Source organism: Oenanthe melanoleuca, chromosome 3 (assembly GCF_029582105.1).
Source record: "Oenanthe melanoleuca isolate GR-GAL-2019-014 chromosome 3, OMel1.0, whole genome shotgun sequence".
Lineage (NCBI taxonomy): Eukaryota > Metazoa > Chordata > Aves > Passeriformes > Muscicapidae > Oenanthe > Oenanthe melanoleuca.
In genome coordinates, this window is record NC_079336.1 from 50,364,931 (window position 1) to 50,384,745 (window position 19,815).

Here is a 19,815-nt window from a genome sequence, read left to right on the forward strand (position 1 = left end):
TTCACCTTTCTTCCCCCAAAAGCATCAGAAATCAATCAGGTGAGAATGAGAAAGAGCTAACAAGGCCTTTATTTTTGTAGATCATTAAAAATGGCCCAAGGGACCAATTTTCTGTACTTCTGCTCAGTTTCCTTTTGATTCCAGTCATTAAGAGTGAGATACTGTATGGTCAGACAATGAACAAAATTCTCCTCTTGCTTGTGTCGATGCGTTCTGTTAAAGCAGAACTCGAATAAATGAGAGGAACATGCCTGACTTCTCTTGGCAGCTTTACTCAAGCACACATGAAACTAAATTCCTTTCTCAGTGAAAAGTACCTCACATGAAGCCTGAAGTGACTGAATTAAATTGCATTATAACCCTGCAGAGGTCAGGAGGTCAAATTCAGATTTGGTGCAAGCAGTGGTAATGAAGTTGCCCTCTTTGTCGCAGGGCTCTATCTAAACTAAAGTATAATATCATTAATAAGTGATATAAGCTTTTTTGTATCAGTGATATTTAACTAAAATTTAACTGTTCACTAACTGAAGTACTAGGAAATTACCTGGCCATACATCTGCAAAGGTGTAAAGAGAAATATTAAACCTCTGAAAATATAAAAATAGTATGGCTTAAGCAGGCAATAGTTTTTTATTGATACTTTCATTGGCAGAGAAACAACAGAAGAACATGCATCAGCTGAGTTACCAAATGTGTAAGAATTCTTTTTCAGCTGTGCGTGCTACAATACAGTACAGCCTACATATGAAGAGAGCCATCTGCACATGGAAGTCTATTTATTTAAAATTCTATTTATTTAACCAAACCTCAGATTAATAAATCACACTCTGCATGCTGAATTCTGCAACATCAGAGAGCCCTGAAATGATCTGTAGACTTGGCCATTTGGGTGAATGTATTGGTCATGAGTCAGATCTGATAATGTATTCCTCTACTCACCTGCAAATTGTCATACAAGAATCTCCTAAGTATCTATCATGTGCTAAAGGCTGATAGCAAGGGTAAGGACACAAGTACACAAAAAATTTCATGTCTTATTTATGTATCTCCGATGACAGAAGCACAAAATATTAACTCTATCAAAAAAACTGTATTTTTCTTCTTCCCCACCCCCCCCCCCCCCCCAGCCTCTAGTCTTCTAGTATAGGAAAAGAAGGGAATTGTAGCAGATATATTTTAATTTTATTTAGAAGTTTTCTGTGAGAATTCATTCATTTCATAGTCCAGGGCAACCACAACAATGCAGACCACTGCTTCACAAAAAGCAGTGGAAAAAATGTGCTGGGACAAATACAAAAACAGACCTGCATAGTACCCCCTGTGCATGGGCACCATCATCTTTGGCTGTATGGAGCACACTGCTGTTTCAGGAGCTGTTTATTTTAAAATTGCACTTCTAGAATCACAGTAGGACACAGTGAATGTGGTGGTCCATTACTCTTTCTTAGCACTGTTTTGCCAATCATCAAAATTGTATCTGCCCTGAAAACTCTCTACAGCTTAGTAGGAACCATGGCTGCAAAACAGGGTGTTCAAACTCTAAAAAAATAAAAAAATCTTTTACTCATAGTGTGGTCCTTGACAATGTGAAGTAGTAATGAAGAGGCTCTTACTGCTCTAATAATAGCTGTTATGTTGTCCCAGATGCTCCCAGACACTCATCTGGCTTCCTGTTCCATTTTTACCTAGGACTCGATGTCAAAATCTCTAAAGGCAGTGTAAATATCCAGTGGGCTCTGTTTCCTAAATTCTAGTTAACATGTTTCAAAAAGAGTTGTGTAAGCTGACCTAGTTATAGAGTGTGATATGTGATCTCTCTCTCTTCTCTTATTTATTCAAAGAAATACAGTGAGGGTTCATCTGTGTAACTTGCCAAGCATCCTAAGAAATGAAATAGTGATGACACACCAAGGAATCTGAAAACACTCAGAGCTGTCTTATTCTGAGGTAGAAATAAAACTTAAATTTATTCTGAAAGGAGATAAAGCCTCTGAAAATGTTTGGGGTTTTCCTGATCAAACAGAATTCATGCTTCACATATAGGAATAAAATGTGACTATTTCAAGTTTGCAAATTTTTAAAAAAGTAAGTGGTGTTTTCTACAGAAACTAGTGGACAAACAGTGTAACTTGCTGGCTTAGCAGTGCTGTTCTAAGCCATTCATGTTACACATTAGATTTTTGGCAATAACTGACCTGCTGTGAGTTTCCTGGGAAGTGATAAGTTTGTCCACTTCCTTATTTATCAAAAGATCAAAACTTTTATCTGAATTACTATCATACATGCTTTAAAATCCAGTCTCTTGTGCTAATTAGTTGTGTAATCACATCTAACACTTTTGGGAATGGAGTAGAACAGGATTGACTTGGTAGGTGAGAAAGGATCAAAGCAATGCTCTAACAAATTATTATGGTAATTAGTGTTAGTCTTGTAGTTTATCTCCAGGGGGGCTTTTAATAGAAGCAGTGAGAGCTTGGGAAAACCTGTGTGCAGGATAAGCATGCACTTGAAGAAACAAAGCTTGCCAAGCTCACAGGGCAGTCTGGCAGGGGGACTAGAGATGAGTGGCATGAGAGGAAATTGAAAGGCATATCAGGTAATGCACTCAGTGATCTGAGTGTGCTACACAGTTTTCAAGATGCAAGAGACGTACTGTATCCCTGTGCTCCCCTTCAGCCTTGAAAAAAAACAGTCTCTAAGGCTCTAGTAACTCTTAGGTTTGCTGAGTCTTAGCCAAAAGAGCAGCTTTGTTGCTCGAGCACAAATGTTAGAGATGGACAGTAGTCTTCTGCAGTATGGCTCCATGAGCTGGGGAATATGGAAAGCGTAGGTGTCAGTGTGTAGACTCCCTGAAAATGTTTTTCCTCTGGATGTTGCTCAAAAAATGCTCCAGATGTGACCATCAGTGCATGGAGTATGCCAAGGCAGGGTAGGAACAGACTTTGCCACCAAGCCTGTGTTGTGACGGTCTTTTGCCCACAGAGAAGGGAGTAATGAAAGCCCTGGGTGATCCTTCCATTTGCACCCCAGACTCCTAATTCAAAGCCTAATTGCTCCCCACTCTAATTAATCCATGGGGATACGTGTGGGCAGGGTTCCAGTCCTTTTCATGCTGCCGCTTGTTTCATTGTGGGGTCTGTAGAGGTCCCCTGAGATGACCCCCTCAGTGATAAAAATATTTCTTGGGGCTCCCAGGGGGAAGGAGGCTGATGTTGCTCTCTGCTTTGGAAGGGCAGTGCTAACGCTGGTGACAAGGACAGCCCTGTGAGGTCTACTGGGGCTGGCCTGCTGCCAGGACAGCAATCTGCCCGCCCTGGGCAGCCGCAGCCTGGCTGCCACCCCCAGATTGGCAGGGCTCCCCTGCCAGCACGGAACTGTCTCTAGCCAGCAGCTCGTCATTAGTGCTCTACTCTTCGCAGCAATTAAGTCAAGAACCATGGCACCTGTTCATCTCACCTCCCTGGTGGGAATTGACATGCCGTATGGGAAAGAGATTTGCTCGGGGGTGGGGGCGGGGGGAGAGAGCTGCTCGTGTCTGTTAAAGGCAAATAGCAATGCATCTGAGGTTCTTCGGGGAATAGCAGGCTTGATCAATCTACAAGAATTTTGAGGAGAACTGCTTTTACCCTGGGGGTGGTGAAAATGTCCCAGATAATTTGATTTTAAGTAGATGTTCACTTTGTGTTGTTAGTTCCCTCCCCACGCCTGAGTGAAAACCACTGAAGAGACCCTGACGACACCTCAAATCTCTCTGATAATGAGAACATAACTGCTTCAGTTTGGGTGAACAATGTTTTAATCTACGCTGCTTGTATGTACAAAGGCTCTGAAATGGACCTCGGGTTTGCCTAGGGATTTGCTGTGTGTATTTACTTAAGCAGTGAACCTGAAAAACGGCGTAATTGTTCATCTTGCAAAGAATTACCTCATTCTGTCTAATCAACCTGACAGGACAAAACAAATCAATCTTTTAAAAAGAAGTATTTTTTTCCAGGAAGATGTGGATATTAAGAGGGTATGTAGATGCTGTTGGCTCCAATTAAAATCAATATCTGTCCTGATTTGCGGCTGTTGTCTCTGTGACAGCGAGGGGGCTGGATAAGGGGACCCATCTGCTCAGCTTTCCCAAAGGGGCTCCAAACAAGTGAATGACCTGCAGTGTTTATTATTAAGTTTTCAAAGGGAAACTTGTTTTGGTCTAATTGAAGGAATAATACGGGAGAGGTTATTTCTGGTCAGTTCCCTGCTGTTTTCACTCCAGAGAATATATTCCAGGTGTTAGCTAGGCAATGCTATGATACAGTATTGACTTTCCCTTGTGTTTAGGCATGCTGGTGCCAATGGACCAATAAACTGCAGTCATGAATGTAAAGCCAACTCTTTCAGAGGAACTTTTTGCTAACTATTTAGTAAGCCAGATGGTTAATGACTGCATTAATTTTCAAAAGCTCCATTCCCTAGGAGCGAAGTAATTGTAATTTTTCAACACCCTTGTCCTTCTTTTTCATCTATTTTATTTTGCTTCTTTTCTTTCTCTCTGTTAACAAAAGATTGGTTGTGAGACACTGCAGTTTTGTGTCACATTTTTTGTAGCTAACAGCTCTTTCTCCTTCTTATGACAACAGATTTCACGCGTAAAGTCTAAATAATAGAGGAAAATACAGACCTATAATTTTCATGTGGAATATGATAGATAAGCCTTATTCTTTAAAATAGCATGTGATGTCATCCCTGGATCATGCATGTGTTAGATATTGTGTGTATGTGTCTTTAGAAAGGCAAACAGAAAAAGTAAAAGCTGTGCAGAGCAGTGACTCAGCCCAAGTCTGGAAAATGAAACAGCAGCTGGCTCTGGCTTTATGTCTTTAGGCTGGGCCATCCAGATAGTGGAGTAATATGCTCAGGAAAGTAATCTCAGGCTACAAATTATTTTGTTTTATATTAATTTCTGGGAGGAACAAGGTTGTTCAATTTGATTGCAGGACTAAAAAGCTAGGAAAAGATTTTCAGTTTAGGTGGAATTTAAATAAAAAATCTTAGAACTTTTTGAACAAAACTCTAAACCCACCTTTGAAGACACTTTCAAATGTTTTGTTTGACCTTTGTTTTCTTTTAGAATACTATTTGATATATCTTAAAGAAAAAAAATCGACCATTTAAAATAATATATTCTGACTTCTAAAAAATCCTCCTCACTTTTCAAAGTCAATCCTGCATCCCTTTATTTGGGATTCTGCATATCTTAAATGTGTGTGATTTGATTTCAAAAATGCACTTGAGTCTTGCATTTGATTCAAAATACATGTAATGTGGGCTGCAAAAAAAAAATGAATTCTCTGCATAAGGAGTTTATAAGAACTTGATTATAACTAAATTTATATAAACAGCAGAACAAGGAATAGTGTTTGTAATAGTAAATATATCTTCAAATACATATATATATTTAGTCATCCTAAAGCTATTTAGGAACTTGGGTCTCTGCTGTTTTCTCATTGGGAGTACAGATGATCAAGACACAAAACTGCAGAAGAACTTGCCTGTCCTGTATCTTCAGTTCCAAAACCAAAATTGAGACCATACTTCAGTCCTGTCTTTGTTTGGCTTTGATCCCAGCTACCAGCCCCAGAAAGTGCAGAAAGCAGTGGGCTGTAGACAGCTGAGGAGAGCTGTTCTCATTGTCTCCTGGTGACACTTCTTGCAACCACTGAAGCAGCGACTGGAACCCGCGTTCAGCCCTTGTGTGGGTAAGGTCATCCTGGGCGAGAGCAGCCACCCATGAGCTCTTGGGTGAAACAGAGATGCCAACATCTCCTCCTTCTCCAGTGGGGTGGTGAATACTGGGTTTTGCTTCCCTTGCTTTTAATTTGACTTCAAACCAACTTCCACCCTTCTTTCTTTTTTTTATGCGGGTGCCAAGCTGAAAACTTTGTTGTTCACACGGACCAAACTCGGCTGCTAAATCTAACCCATTAAATTGTTTCAGTTCTTTATTAGAGGGTGGGGTGTGGGTCCGTGTAAAGATTCTTTTGGCTTTTAAGCAGCGTTTTTCTTGAACCAGGCATGTTGCACTGCACTAAAAAGTCTTTACTAATCAAGAAAAAAATTCCCTAATTCTCAGCTGTGCTAGTGTGAGGAGATGGGGAGAAGCTGTGATCCAGGGCCAGCCATTGTTTCGGAGCAGAATGCTGAGGTGATTGACAGTTGCAAATTAATGGGAATGATTTTTAGACAGGGCTTGTCACATGAGGGCCTGGCCATCCTGGACATGCTGTCTGTGCTTTAACTTTCTAGTTCCATCTGGAGTTTAGACAAAGAGGCCTGGATGAATCCTGCTCTCTGTCCATTTGGCTGTCATCGTTTTGATTAACCTGATTCTTCAGCAGGAGCAAAAAGTAGTTGGCTTCAGTCCACACAGACATCAGGAAAATAGCTTCTGTAATGGCCCCATGATCTCCACACAAGATCCTGGGGCTAATCTGCTTTTTCTCCTATGTCTAATTAAAAATGTCTCTTCCTGTTTACATTAACAATTTTTACAATATTTTCATTAAATAATTGCTTTTGGAACTGTGGCATGGTCGGAACATTATTTTTTTCCAGCACAGGTGTTGCATAAGTAGGGATAAAATGAGAGAAAGAGAGCAGATGTGGAAGGAAAAAATAGTTGTGGGGTGGAAGGAAGGAAGGAAGGAAGGAAGGAAGGAAGGAAGGAAGAAAGAAAGAAAGAAAGAAAGAAAGAAAGAAAGAAAGAAAGAAAGAAAGAAAGAAAGAAAGAAAGAAAATATGACTTCCACTGATGAGCTTCAGGAGGGAACTACACAAGCCTGGGGACCTCACCTTGCTACTTTATGTCTCTGTAGTGTTGTCCCCTGCCCTTTCTCTATAATATATGGGATCTAGGGCAAGTTTAATGTGCTTAATTTATTACAACTGAGCTTAATTTAAAAATACATGTAAAATAAAATTACTGTGTTTCCATTTTTCACATCAGTACTTTTAAATACATTTATATTTTCTACCCTCTGGTCTGGTTTTCTTAGTTCTTTTTTTTTTTACTTCTATGTTGGCTGGTCAGGCCAAAGTGTTGACTACAAAAGCTAATCCTCCTCAGCCCTTTCATGACTGAAAATACTGATGGGCCTTTCTTGGTAACCAGCCAGAGGTTGGGTTCTCCACATGACTCATGCCCTGGTCAATTTGAGGAAAAAAAAAGAACAAAAGTAGGCACTTAAATGTAATTCTGTCCCCTTCAAGTTCAGAGTGCAGCCCTCAGGTCACTGTATTTAAAATAAGGACTTTCAGTGATTTTTCCAGTGCACAATCCCTCTCCAGTACTCATAGGAAGTGATTCTATCTACCCTTTGCCTTGGGGCTGGGGGATGGATGTACAGCCCTGTGCAGGAAAAGGGCATCCATCTTTGACCCAGGAAATTGGAGGAACCTGCTATTCTACCTGGTCAGAATGCTTATGCCTGCCCACAGGGTCAGCCGTGCTTCCTTGCTGCCCCCATTCTTTCACAGCCCCCTGGGCCTTGCCTCCCAGCCTCCATGGACAAGAACCAAGGCCACCTGGGACATGCTCCTGGCCTGCAGCCAGCTCTGACATCTGTGCTCATGCACTAAGATGCATCAGCCAGAAAAGCAGGGGGAAAGCATAGGTGCACTCGAGTAATGCTGATCAGAGATGGCTCTGCTCTGCTTCCTGGTCTCAGTCCAGAGGAGGAAAGTTCTGCACTCCTTATGAAGGCAGCTTCTGTGTGTCTTTCTTCTTTCCTCTTCTTTTCTCTCCTCTTCCCACAGCTCCTCACTCTTGCTTCAACCCCACCAGCAGATTTTCTACTGAAGTGCACTGTCATTTATTGAGCCTAATTACACAGCAGCAAACTGAAATCCCTCTTGTCTACTTTGGACAACTTGGATTCTGTGTGGATCATGCAAGGATTTGACACAGAGCCATGAAGAAGAGTAAATTAATACGGTCACTTCAGGTCATGGTCATAAAAGCCATAGCTCCTCTGCTGCAGATGTGTCAAGGCTTTGGCTCTTTTGTACAGGTTTCAGTGGAGAAAAAAAAAACCACAACTGATCTTTAGTGAGCCAGGCAATGAGTGATATGTTACAGAGGAAAGCTATGGTCTGTTTTAAGCTGAAGTGAACAGCTGCTAGCTTTGGGATGGTGTGTCAGCCTTAAAAGTTTGTTCTGACAGGGAAAACAGGGAATTGATGAGAAGAGAGGTCATCAACATCTCATCCTTATTTATCTCTGACCTAAAGAGTCACAAACATGGATGAGATGTGGATGATTGCTTTCAACAATCTGCTCTTGCAGATAAAATGGCCATGCTTGGGCAAGCAAATGAGAGAAAGAGAGAGATAAGGTTTCTAGTTTCATTGCAAGTGAACAACCTAAACCCCATTTCTGATTTTTTTCCTGCATGGGGTGTGTTTGTTGCTCTGTATAAGGTAAATAGCTGGAAATGTGGCCAGAAGTCTTCTCTTGGACCATCATCCAAAATGTGTTTTTTCTTGTCTTTGCTGCACTGAGACAAGTAGGCTTAATGGATGGAGCTAGAGTGACATGCCTTTTACTAGTCAAACACCTCCTGAGGGTCCTGGTTGTTGAACAGCCCAGGGTGACGGGCTCCTGACAGGATGCTGGCTTAGCAGGCTGGGCTGCAGCCAGTGTGAGCATCTCTTGCTGCAAGGTGGTCATGCCTGAGGTATATGATCACCATCCACCTGGGCCTTCATAGAAGAATTTTCACTTGGGGCTCAGGAGAGATACAAAGGGCATGTTTGGTGACATTCTTAGGCAGATTGTTATGGCTGGAAGAGAAGAAACAGAGATTGCAGCACTTTGCACTGGGAAGAGGCCGGGGGAAAGCTGTTTGACCCACAAAATGTAGGTCACTGTGGAGCAGAGACGTTTCCCCTAGGCATGAACCTGAACCAAGACACAGTTTAGAACACACCACACATGCAAGGGAAGTTTACCATCAGAATCTCTCTTCCTTGGATAGCTTTCACATTTCACTAGTGTGCTGGAAAAAAACAAATAAAAAGGAACCAGATCCAAACAGACATTCGGATTTAAAACTATTTGCATTTGGGTAAAGACCATATTCCATTGTCTGCAAAGTACCTGCTTCAGAGCCCCACTGATGAGCACTCCTGAGGTTTGGAAACCTTCACTTCCAGCTCCGAGCTGTAGCACACTGGCCCAGACATAATGTTGACACATTCTTAAGTGAAGTTCATTGAGTAATGCCACTTCATAAAAGTCCCATAAAGGTACAGTCTTGTGCTCAGAGGAGATTTCATTTATGGAGACACAGAAAGCTGCGTGTGTGTGTGTGTATGTGCTCTGTAAAAAGTCCATTAGCCAAGGTGTAAGTGAAATGAATCTGACCTCTGTGTCATTAACGTGCTGTCTGCAAAGGTGCTGCTTCAGAGCATTCCCAGCCTCACCCCAAATCCTCAGTGAGAACTGAAAGCGAGAACAGAGTTAGAGGATTATTTTTTTAAAGCGAATCAAGCAGTGTTTTGTCTGAGAAAAATAAGAATAATGAAGTAGAAAAAAAATATAAAAAAGCCAACGCGGACCCATGATAAATCTTGGGTTTTTTCCAAGTCTTACTGAAGGCTGTAGCCAAAAAGTAAGAAACAGTATCTGAAATGTTTGTGAGGGAAGGCGGCTGTGCCAGCACTCATCCAGCAACATCTGAGAGAAGAGAGAATTTTATATGTGATTGCCTTAGACTTGTTGTCATTATCAATTAAGCTTAGAAAGCTCATTTGATATGCTCGGCCATCCTGCACACTTGCCAAAAAGGCAAGATTTCTCCACAGCTGCGGCCCTGAAGAGCTCTGAAACACTGTGAGAAGAAGTGAATGAATGTATCCAGCGAGGTGATACTGGATGCACTGAATTTCCTTTGAGGAAAACCACTTTGGATGGTGGCCCAGAGCTGGCACTTGGTGCACACCATCGTGCGCTGCTTGTCACTTGTAAATCCTCATCCCTCCTGTGAGTACAATGCAGTCTGGGAACAAACTGATTTTTTGCTGCATCTTCTTCTGTAGCTAAGGGCATGCTCCTTTAGCACTAGCTGTGCAAACCAGCCCTGCTGTGTGTGACTTCCATCTCAGTTGAATACCAAGATGCTTTACACACCGGGTAACTGTGGCACTGTGGAAGCAGTGGCAGCCCCAAACCTGGTTTTGGTCAGTGGCTCTGTTAGTGTGAGCACTCACTGGCAGCTCAAGCAGAGCTGCACTGGGCAGTAGGGTGAGGTGCAAGCCCCACGCTCACAAGCATCATTAGCTTCACACTCTCCATCTCCCTCTTCTAGCAAACAAGCTCATGAGGAGCCCAAAGAACTCTCTGCCACCACTTTCAGTCCAGAAGGAAGTAAAGGATGCCTGCTTAGTGCCCTTTACACAGAGGTCATATTTGGCCTTACTGTTGAATAGAAATAAAGTTGCCTGTTGCATAAGTAAGGTTGAGGAATGAGCTTTCCCATTGTAGCTAAGCCTGCTTCATTCTAATCAAAACTGACCTCTGTGGACTTAAATGGAAAAAAAAATAGGTTAATACAGTTTCTACCATATTCACAAACCCCATCTTGTAAGGGTTAATTCACACCTTAGGTTACTCCAGCTTAGTCTCTTGAGTGGAACCTATATCTAGCATGGTTAAAATGAATCTTTTGTTAAGAGTTTGACTATACAACTGAACTCTTAAATTGCTAAATTCTGAATTAGCCTCACTTGGACTGAAAAAGAAAGAAACCCCCTTTACAGAGAGGAAGACAAAAGTCTTCACTAAAATCCCCTGTAGGTGAGCCCAGGATTGGATATAGCTGCAGCAGGAGGGAAGTGAAGGGTGGGAGGGATCTTGTGGTGACTGAGCTGCCTCCTGGGACAGGCTGTGGAAATGCTCCACCAAGACAAGGAGCTAAAGGTGTTCCATAAATCCACCCCAGAATGTCCCTCAATGTGAAGGCTAGCAGTAACAAAACACTTGTATGAGGGGAATTTTCAGGCCCTTCCTTTGGGAGCCTGCTATGGGCAGAGGGTAGAACAGCCCCTCCAGGCTTCTTTTAGTGGTGTCACCATGTTTCTGCCACTGAAATGAGCAGGGATTTTTGACCCAGAAACTCTGGAGCCAAGGAAACATTCAGGATGCTGCAACTACAGCCAATACTTCAGAGGGACAGTGTCCATTTCAGAGAGCCACCATCAGCAGTTCCAACAAGAGCCTTATTTTGAGCACTGTGTCTGGCTCTCTCCCAGAGCTGTGCACCCCAGAGGGCACCTAGGAGTGGGATGATATCATTCCAAGAAGCATCCCTGCAAAGGTCACCTTCCCAAAAGATGTGGTGACTGTAACCTAATGGTGTTGCAGACTAATGCCAGAGGAAATTCAGTCTCAGTTCCAGGCTTTGCAAGGAAAGTGATACTCACCCCTCACAACACCTCTATCCCTCTTTGTTTTCCATTTTATTTTTTTTTCCTGTTTTCCTGTAAGCCCCAGTGAAGCCTGTGGATATAATAAAAAAACAGAGACAGAGTCTCCTGAATTAATTGATCCTTGAACTTTGTTAATACAAGTCTGATCTTGCATCAATTAAAACATCCATTTCATTCATATTCAGCCAGCATTTTCAGGGGCTGACGCAGTGGAACATGTTCAGGTCAGCCTCAGAGTGAGCCTGAGATGTGAACTCCAGAAACCCTATCCCAGACACATAGGTCCTAAAATAAAAAATATGTGATGTGTTATCAGCAGGCAGCCTCCCCTCTGCTTTTTCCAGGCAACTGAGCTATAAGAGTAGAGATAAATTCCCTGTAGATAAATGCCAGTCATATTTTATAAATAGATAAATGGATTCAGCAATACAAAGGGTCCTGCTTTTGAATGAGAATTTCTGAGCATAGGTCCCAGCAACAGGATTTTGTGCTTAAACACTAGCATTAAATCCCTATAGAGACTGAAAGAAAGAATGAAAATGAAAGGAAGGGAAAGCATTTTAAAAAATTACAATAATAACTAGCATCAGCATAATCCCATCATCTTTCCTTAAGACTGACTTACAGAATGTTGTTTTTCTGAACTCTTCCATAAGCAGAAAGGAAAACAAAATAAATCTGCTAGTTTCATATATACTTTAGACCATCACAAACCAGCAGCACCACCACTATCTCTGTGCTGCCAGACTCTGTCCTGTGATTTAATGACCAAGTTAATGATCCCCTTCACATGTGCTTGAACAAGTTAAACTTCCAGAGCCATTTGGAGGGTAAGGAATTCATCACTTGAAAATACCTTCCAGAGCTCTGCTGATAATGAGCCAATCTGCACTGGGGACACATCAGTTTAAAGATGATCCTACCTAGAGCTGGAAAGCAAAGCACATGCAACTTCTCTGCCTTAGTTGGTTTTAGAATTTTGGCAGTTTTTCTCATTAAGGAAGACAGTAACTATCATAAAATATCCAAAATCCCACATATTTAAATGTGAAGTAAAGAAAGTTTCCCTCTGAGCTGATAGTGAAAAATGTGTGTGATGAATATCTGTGTGCAAAGAGAATAAGTAAGAAATGGGATTAATTTGGGAGAAACCATGCAGACAGGCTGCTTGTCTGCAGACAAAACGTCCTATGTGAGTGGCTGCACAGGAAGCAGAAGGTCTCTGTTGTGACCCCCTCTGGCACTAATACATCATGCACAATAGGAAGATCAAATTGTAAGAAGCAGGTCCTTAAAAAGTATGATGTCTTCATTTTGAGCAGTTTTATTCAGAATCTGGCTTCCAAAGATGATTATGTTTATTTCCTTTAGCTGACATCAGAGATACAAGTCAAAGAGCCTAATCTTTAGCATCCCTGTGCTTCACCTTGCCTTCTTTTAGGGCTGATGCAGGAATGCTATCATACTTTACTGGCAGAGATACTATATCTCTTTTAAGCAGAATAGCATCACATTTCTGGAAGAAAAAAGTAATATTCTCCCTACACAATTAATGGATCATTGCATTAAAATCCTAAGTACTAATATTAAGTTGAATAATGTTTCCCCTCTGTTTTAGAATTTCCCTTTTAAAGTTTGTTCCTTGGCTTTGAAAATCTTTACATTAACAAAACTTCAGGTACACTGACTATCATGCTTTCCTTTGGAAGGTTTTATTTCATGCCATGCTTATATTATTGCTAATAATTTCTTTGTGGAGGTTACAGTAAATTATCTTGTTTCTGTTAATGGCAGTATGCAATAGGGAGGAGATTTGCTTATATGTATTGCACATTGCCTTGATAATAGGCCACTTTTTAAAAATAATGTTTCTTCACAGCCATATTGAAATTTCAGTAGACAGGAACCATTTTGCAGTCTCTTAAATCTCTGAACAGCTAAAAGATGATGATCAGAAACAGCTTGGAAAAGAAACTGAAATAAAATGTCAAGAAACCCAGACTTAAATAAATTTGTACTTTTTAGCTGAAAAGAAATATTCTAGTTCAGAATTTTCCCCAAACCACTAATGCTTAGAATAATATACTTATCCTTTGCTTGTCCTGTCTGTGTAATACACTTGTGAGAGGTTTGTGCTGTCCTTGCTATGCTTTTTCTTCCTCTGAAAAGAGAATAGGCTGCAGTGTTAGCACAGGCTCTGAGTACTGTAGCTACTGAGTCTTGGTTTTTGCTTAAATCATCTGTACTTGTTTATTTCCTTGGATCTTTCCACTGGGAGAAAGTCACAGATAGTCTGCATGTTCCTACTTATGCCAATTAGGATCCTCAAGCCCACACTTTCTTCTTTTCCTTGCTTTTTGATTTGAACAGATTTTTCTGCCTGGAAGCTTCCCTGTGGGCTTGGGAGGCAGATTACACTTTTCTCCATGGGATGCTTTCAGCTGGCTGCAGGAGATCTGGATCCTATCTTTATTTCTGCCACTAACCTACTTTGGGCAAGCTGCTTCCTTTCTCTGTGCCTTTGTGCCCTTGCTCACCAGCTGAGATTAGAAATGGTACAGGGCAGAGCATGCCTGTAAAAATTACAGTGAGTTTGTGCAGTGCTTTTAGCACAGTGGGGTCCCTCAGTCAGGGATGTTATTGAACTCTTGCTAAAGGACAGATAAGAGTGACAGCTGCTTTTGATCCAAATTTCTCAATGACTCCTACATCTTATCCCATATCTTCCTGCAATTCCTGTACCATCTCATTTTGTTCTTTTCTTTTGTCCAGACCATCTTACAGATGTTTTTATATGCTTTCCTTCCCACAGCTCTAAATCCCTCAGAATACCTGAACTAACATTGGCACATTTTCACACCAAATAGATTCCCTAAAAAATGCAGTGTCACTGTATTGGGAGCTCAAACAGGTACCTGCCATAGATTATGGCAATGAAAAGTGTTAATTCTTGGCTTTTAATGCATTTTTTACAGAGTGAGATTTTTCAATGGGTTTTCTTGTTTGGCTTCAGGCAGGATCACTTTCTACTTGCAATAGGCAGCGCTGCATGGCTGTGGAGCACCCTGAGACTCTGACAGTATCACCCCATTTTGCATGGAAGTAGGGGGTCACAACCAGCCTCCTTCCTTGTAAAAGGGAGTGGAGCCAGTCCTTTGGCACAAGGATAGTTATAAATCAATGTCTGAACTCCTGCAGAAAGCTGCGTTGATGATGTTTTATCATAGAATCGCAGAGTGGTTTGAGTTAAGGGGACCTTAAAAGATCACTCAGTTCCAACCCACCTGCCATGGTCAAAGACACCTTGATCAGGTTGCTCAAAGCCCAGTCCAACATGGCCCTGATCTTCCTCAGACAGAGAACAAGGTCCGTTCATAGCCAGAAAGCACATGAGTCAGGAGTAAGCAAAGGAGGATTCTAGCAAACTGGACCCAAACTGTCTCTGTTCTCGTGGTGCATGTGTTTGAAGGAGAGATGTGACTGGCCTTTGCACATGGTGCTTCAGGGGTCAGTTCAATCTAATCCTGTTTTCACACTCTCAGCCATTTTAGGAGACCTAGGATTGTACTTCCTAGGATGGTCAGGTGAGTCAATTTTAAAATAAAGTTGAATATACAAAATATACCAAGCAAAACTGGCCAAATATTTTCATTCAAATACTGATAGCTATTTGTTGATTTCAACAGACTTTGCATCATGACAAAAAAAGTGTCTTTTTTTGATGCCTAAAATGATGTTCCTGCACACACAGTTAATGTAGTCAATTGTTCTTTATATTTAGAGCTGTTCTGCAAACAACTAAAGGCCTCCTGACAGGCTGCATGAGTAAAAATTAGCACAAGATTATTGGAGACACCAAATCACGCCATGGACTTGTTGTTTGGATAATAAAGTTCAGAGGTACAGAGGATAATCTCATGAGAGAGAGGGTGACCAACTCTGAGTTATCATCCCTCTGTACACTTCCTTTATAGCTAATTAAACCTTAATTCTTCACAGGAAGTAGTTTCTGCACATTCTGCAATAACTTGGCTTCATATTATTTGACATATCTCTCTTGTTTTTTTTATCTGGAGAAACAGGAAAAGTACAGTTCCAACATGTAGACCTAAACCATTGCTTTATCTTTCCATTAGTGTATTAGCAGTTCTCATATGACGTGCTCCATTCTTCAAGAATAAAGATATATTTTTTTAAACAACTTCTCCAGGATAAAAATGTGGATGAGCTTTGAAGCTGTGTAGTTTCACTATACATGCTATTTCTTCTCTTTAGAAGGATAGAGGAAGTACTCTGACTCTTAGGATTTTACTTTCACATCATTATTCACTGCCTTCTTTGTTTGAATAACATTATTTCAGTGTTCTCAACTTCAGGCCTTCATAAACCATCACATTCCTTAAAATACTGGTGACTTTTTGTCATCTGGTGGTCCCAGCTACTGGATTTATATTTTGAACTTTTCTTCACAACCACAAAAGTTAGAAACTATTTCTTCTGAAAGAATGAAACATGACAGTTTCCTGTAATCATACGACCTGAGGAGCTCAGGTTTTAAGAAAAGTGATCTCTCTCCTAATAAAATCACAAGTGTTGGCAATTCTGTTCCTGCTCTTGACCACTTAATTTTTGTAGCAGAATCTCAGAGCACAGTATCAAAACATAGCTGAGTTCTTTTCAGAAATAAAATTTATTTACATGTTCAGCATTAAAATTTATGGAAGAATCAGTCCCAGCCGCTCACCAATTTCCTGTGAACCCCAGTCCATCAATACTTTTGGTATCTGGTGACATGAAGAGTCAGTTTATGGCATTAATCTAGTTGGAAATCATGAACTTGTTACATATGTGAATGTGAGACAGGAACTCCTTTTTATCATTTTTGTCTTATGATTTTATCAGTATCTGCTGTAGGATTCCCCACATTAGTGTCACAAGAATAACAAGTTAACAAGATTTTCTGATGTGCTCTCAAAATTGATTTTCTTAAAAAGATAAGGTGTTTCTCCCAAGTAAATAATTAATCGAAGAGAAAATTGCCTGCCAATGGTACACCTGAGACCAGACCTTGACCACCTCCAGGGGCTGATTGAAAACTAATGACAAAAGAGGGATACTTATGGAGATCAATTTGCTTTAGATAAGCACAACCAGCGTAGGAACTCAGGATATCAGGTGCTCTCCTGATTGTGATGTCCTGTACAGATGGTGCCTCAGTGGAAGAATGAATTACAGAGAATTTGTATTTATTCAGCTCATTTGCTTATTGGCTTTTAATCTCTCTTCTTCTTTGCCTGTTAAGAGCTATGTTGTCTTTAGGAACTGTGGAAATCTTGAAGGTGATTATATTGCACATCACGCCCAGGGATTAAACAGGAAAGGATCTGCTTGGCTTCTGGGTGATCATTTGTGTTAACTGTGAGAGCCTGCAGAAAGAAAATGTGGAGATCCAAAGACTGGCTGTTGGATGGTGGTCCCAAACCTCAGGAATGAGGACAAGGCAGAGACCTGAGCTACAGAACCTTGATTTCCCCAGAGCTCTTCCAGAGATTCACCAAGGCTAGAGGTGGACTCTTCACACAACACATGAATGCACCCAGTAAGAAGGGAAGCACAAATACATATAGAGTTCAACAATAAACACATTTAAAGTTTTGTTAAAACAAATCTTAGACGTTTACTACAACATCAACAGAAACAGTGCATGATCTCCCCATAACTTCAAAGTTGTATAAACTAAACTGGAAGGTGAATCCTTGTTCACCAAAGCTGTCTCTCAGTTGTGGTTCATGTTTAAATTCCAATTTTAATCCTTAATCCTTTAACCCTTAATGTTGTAATTTAATAGCATATGCAGAAAGCACTTTTGTAACATGAAAGGAAGACATTTTTCACAAAAGCAGTTTGCCCAAAACCCATAAAAATAATTTAAAAATTCAATGAAATCTACCTGTGACAAATGTAAGGAAAACTGGGTATCATCTAATTCCTCATTTGATGAGTTTGAGTATTTGAAACTTGGGAACTTCTTCAAATAGTCATTAAGAAGCTGAAGAACTATGTTTTTTAAAATGTCAAGATGATAAAGACAGAAATGTGGCCTACTAGTTGTTTCATTGCTACCTTATAGTAGCAGTACTCGAGTGGTTGGAACATTTCAGGTGGGATCAGGCAGTTCAAAGTGCTAGCATGGCATAATGGTAAACTGAAGGATGACATGGGAAATCACAGCTGCCATGACTTCATCTGAACTTCATCCAAATTGTGCCAAACAAAAGAATCAGGAAAAGCTGAATTATGCTTTTTCATGTGTGTACATCAATGAATTGGTTAAACTCAAGCATAAAAGTTCAGATCTTTCTAATAAAAATAATATTTTCAAATTTTTCTGTAAAAGGGTCTTTAGATCATATTCATAAAGCAGTTGGCTTCCTCTCTGGTCTTTCAACTCTCCATGTGTCTTCTCTACCAGTAAATTAAAATTATCTTCCTTTAGGGTCCTGTCCTGGAAGCTGTCCTGGAAGGATATGACTCTCATTCAGCCACTGGAACAAGATTAGATTATTAATAAAACAAGTTTATTATGGAATTACTTATCTCTCTTAATAAACACAGGTTATAAACACAGCTTTGGCTCCGTTCTATTATTGTACAGAAAAAAAGTCCCACACTACTCTAAAAATTAGTAGACTAAAAATGAAGTCAAGATAAGATGTTTGCTTTGGAACTATGAAGGGAAATAAACATAGTATTCTTACACTGTAGGCTAAAAATAAAGTTACTTGAAATCTTCACATTTTTTCATGAAAGATCAAAAATAGATAGGATGTAAAACATAAATAACTTTCCTAAGAAATCCTGAGCAAAATATTTTTTTCAAATTTTGGTTGGAAATAATTTGACATTCTGCTGAAATAAAGAATTTTATCTAGATTTTATTGTTTATTGATATTCATTGGATATGCTTTGATTTTTAGTTATCTATAAAACAATTTTTACACTCATTTTAAAAAATATGAAATCTAGTATCTTTGTTTTGGTGGAAAGACAACTCATCATAAAAAATTAGGAAGATTATGTCTCTGCATTAGTCATTAAATTCAACCTTTTTATAGTTTTTTTTTTTTTTTTTTCTGGAGCTCTACCACCAGGAAAATATTTTCTCACTTTAAATCTAAGAATGAAAAAAATATTGATTTGTTTGCAGCTTATTGGTATTCCTGAGTCAGAGCAAGACTCAAACTCCTTGCCTATGCCAACAATCTTAACACTTCCACACTAAATTTATTATTATGTTTCTATTTGACATGAGAGAAACAAGATTTGTTTCTGGATATATATTACATATATTTTACCACGAGAAGAATTTTCAAATGAAAATAATAATATTTTTATTATATTAATGACAATTCTATTCCATTGCTGTTGCCAAAAACACTCCCACTATCTCTGGGACTCAGACTTTTCCAGTCATCTCCAATTACTTTAGGATTACCAAACTGCTGCCTCACATTCAATCAAATAAAAATAAATAAATAAATAAATAAATAAATAAATAAATAAATAAATAAATAGATATCTTATTTCTCAAAAATTCATGCTCTTCATTTTCCTGCCCCAGATTTAGATAATTCCCTGTATGTCTCAGGAAACCATTTACTATTTTATTATATAGATACAATTATTATGGATTCACATGCAAATAAATATTTTAAAAAGTCTCCCATGCAGAAAAGAATTAATAACAATATCTGATGTAGGGTCTTTCTAATTGCTAATAAATTTTTAGACTATGTCTTATTTCACCACTCTTTAATTCGTAATCCAGATCAGTACTGACACAAATTGGACCTGGTATCATTGAAAAAGGTTGCTTATCTAATGTCTTTCACATGCCTGAAAGCAGAAATTATTTTTAACATATAAAATGTTGTTTCCAGCACTTTTCTTCTTCTTCTCTATTTAAATCTAAAGGTCGTGTTACAGCAGTTAAAAACTGACCACTGTGGAATCTATGAGGAAATAAATCAGTGAGCAAAATTTCTTCCACTGGCACTGAACGTATCAGGTGAGGCTGGCAATGAGCTCTCAGACAGACTTGCATTTATATACTACACCACAGAACAGAAACTGACTCAGGAGAGTCATGACTGAGTTTCTTCTTTCTAACACATGAACCTGATTCTTGATCCCACCTCTGTTATGGTGTGCTCAGGAGATGTGGACTAATAATAGCTCTGAAGCCTCATGTGTCTCTAAGTTTATGAATTTAAAATTAACATACAGAGAGTAACACTAAATCTAGTGCTATTTTAATGGTGTTCCTCCTCATGACCACAAACA

General features: G+C 39.8%; 1 long non-coding RNA gene across 1 annotated transcript in view; it reads left to right on the forward strand.

Moving 5' to 3' along the window:
* LOC130251572 (uncharacterized) overlaps window positions 1-18,097 on the forward strand; it is a 37,960-nt gene extending 19,863 nt beyond the window's left edge. Inside the window, exon 3 of the long non-coding RNA XR_008840181.1 lies at window positions 17,969-18,097. This is a non-coding gene — a long non-coding RNA (uncharacterized LOC130251572). The remainder of the gene's footprint in view (window positions 1-17,968) is intronic.
* The last annotated feature ends 1,718 nt before the right edge of the window (window positions 18,098-19,815 follow it).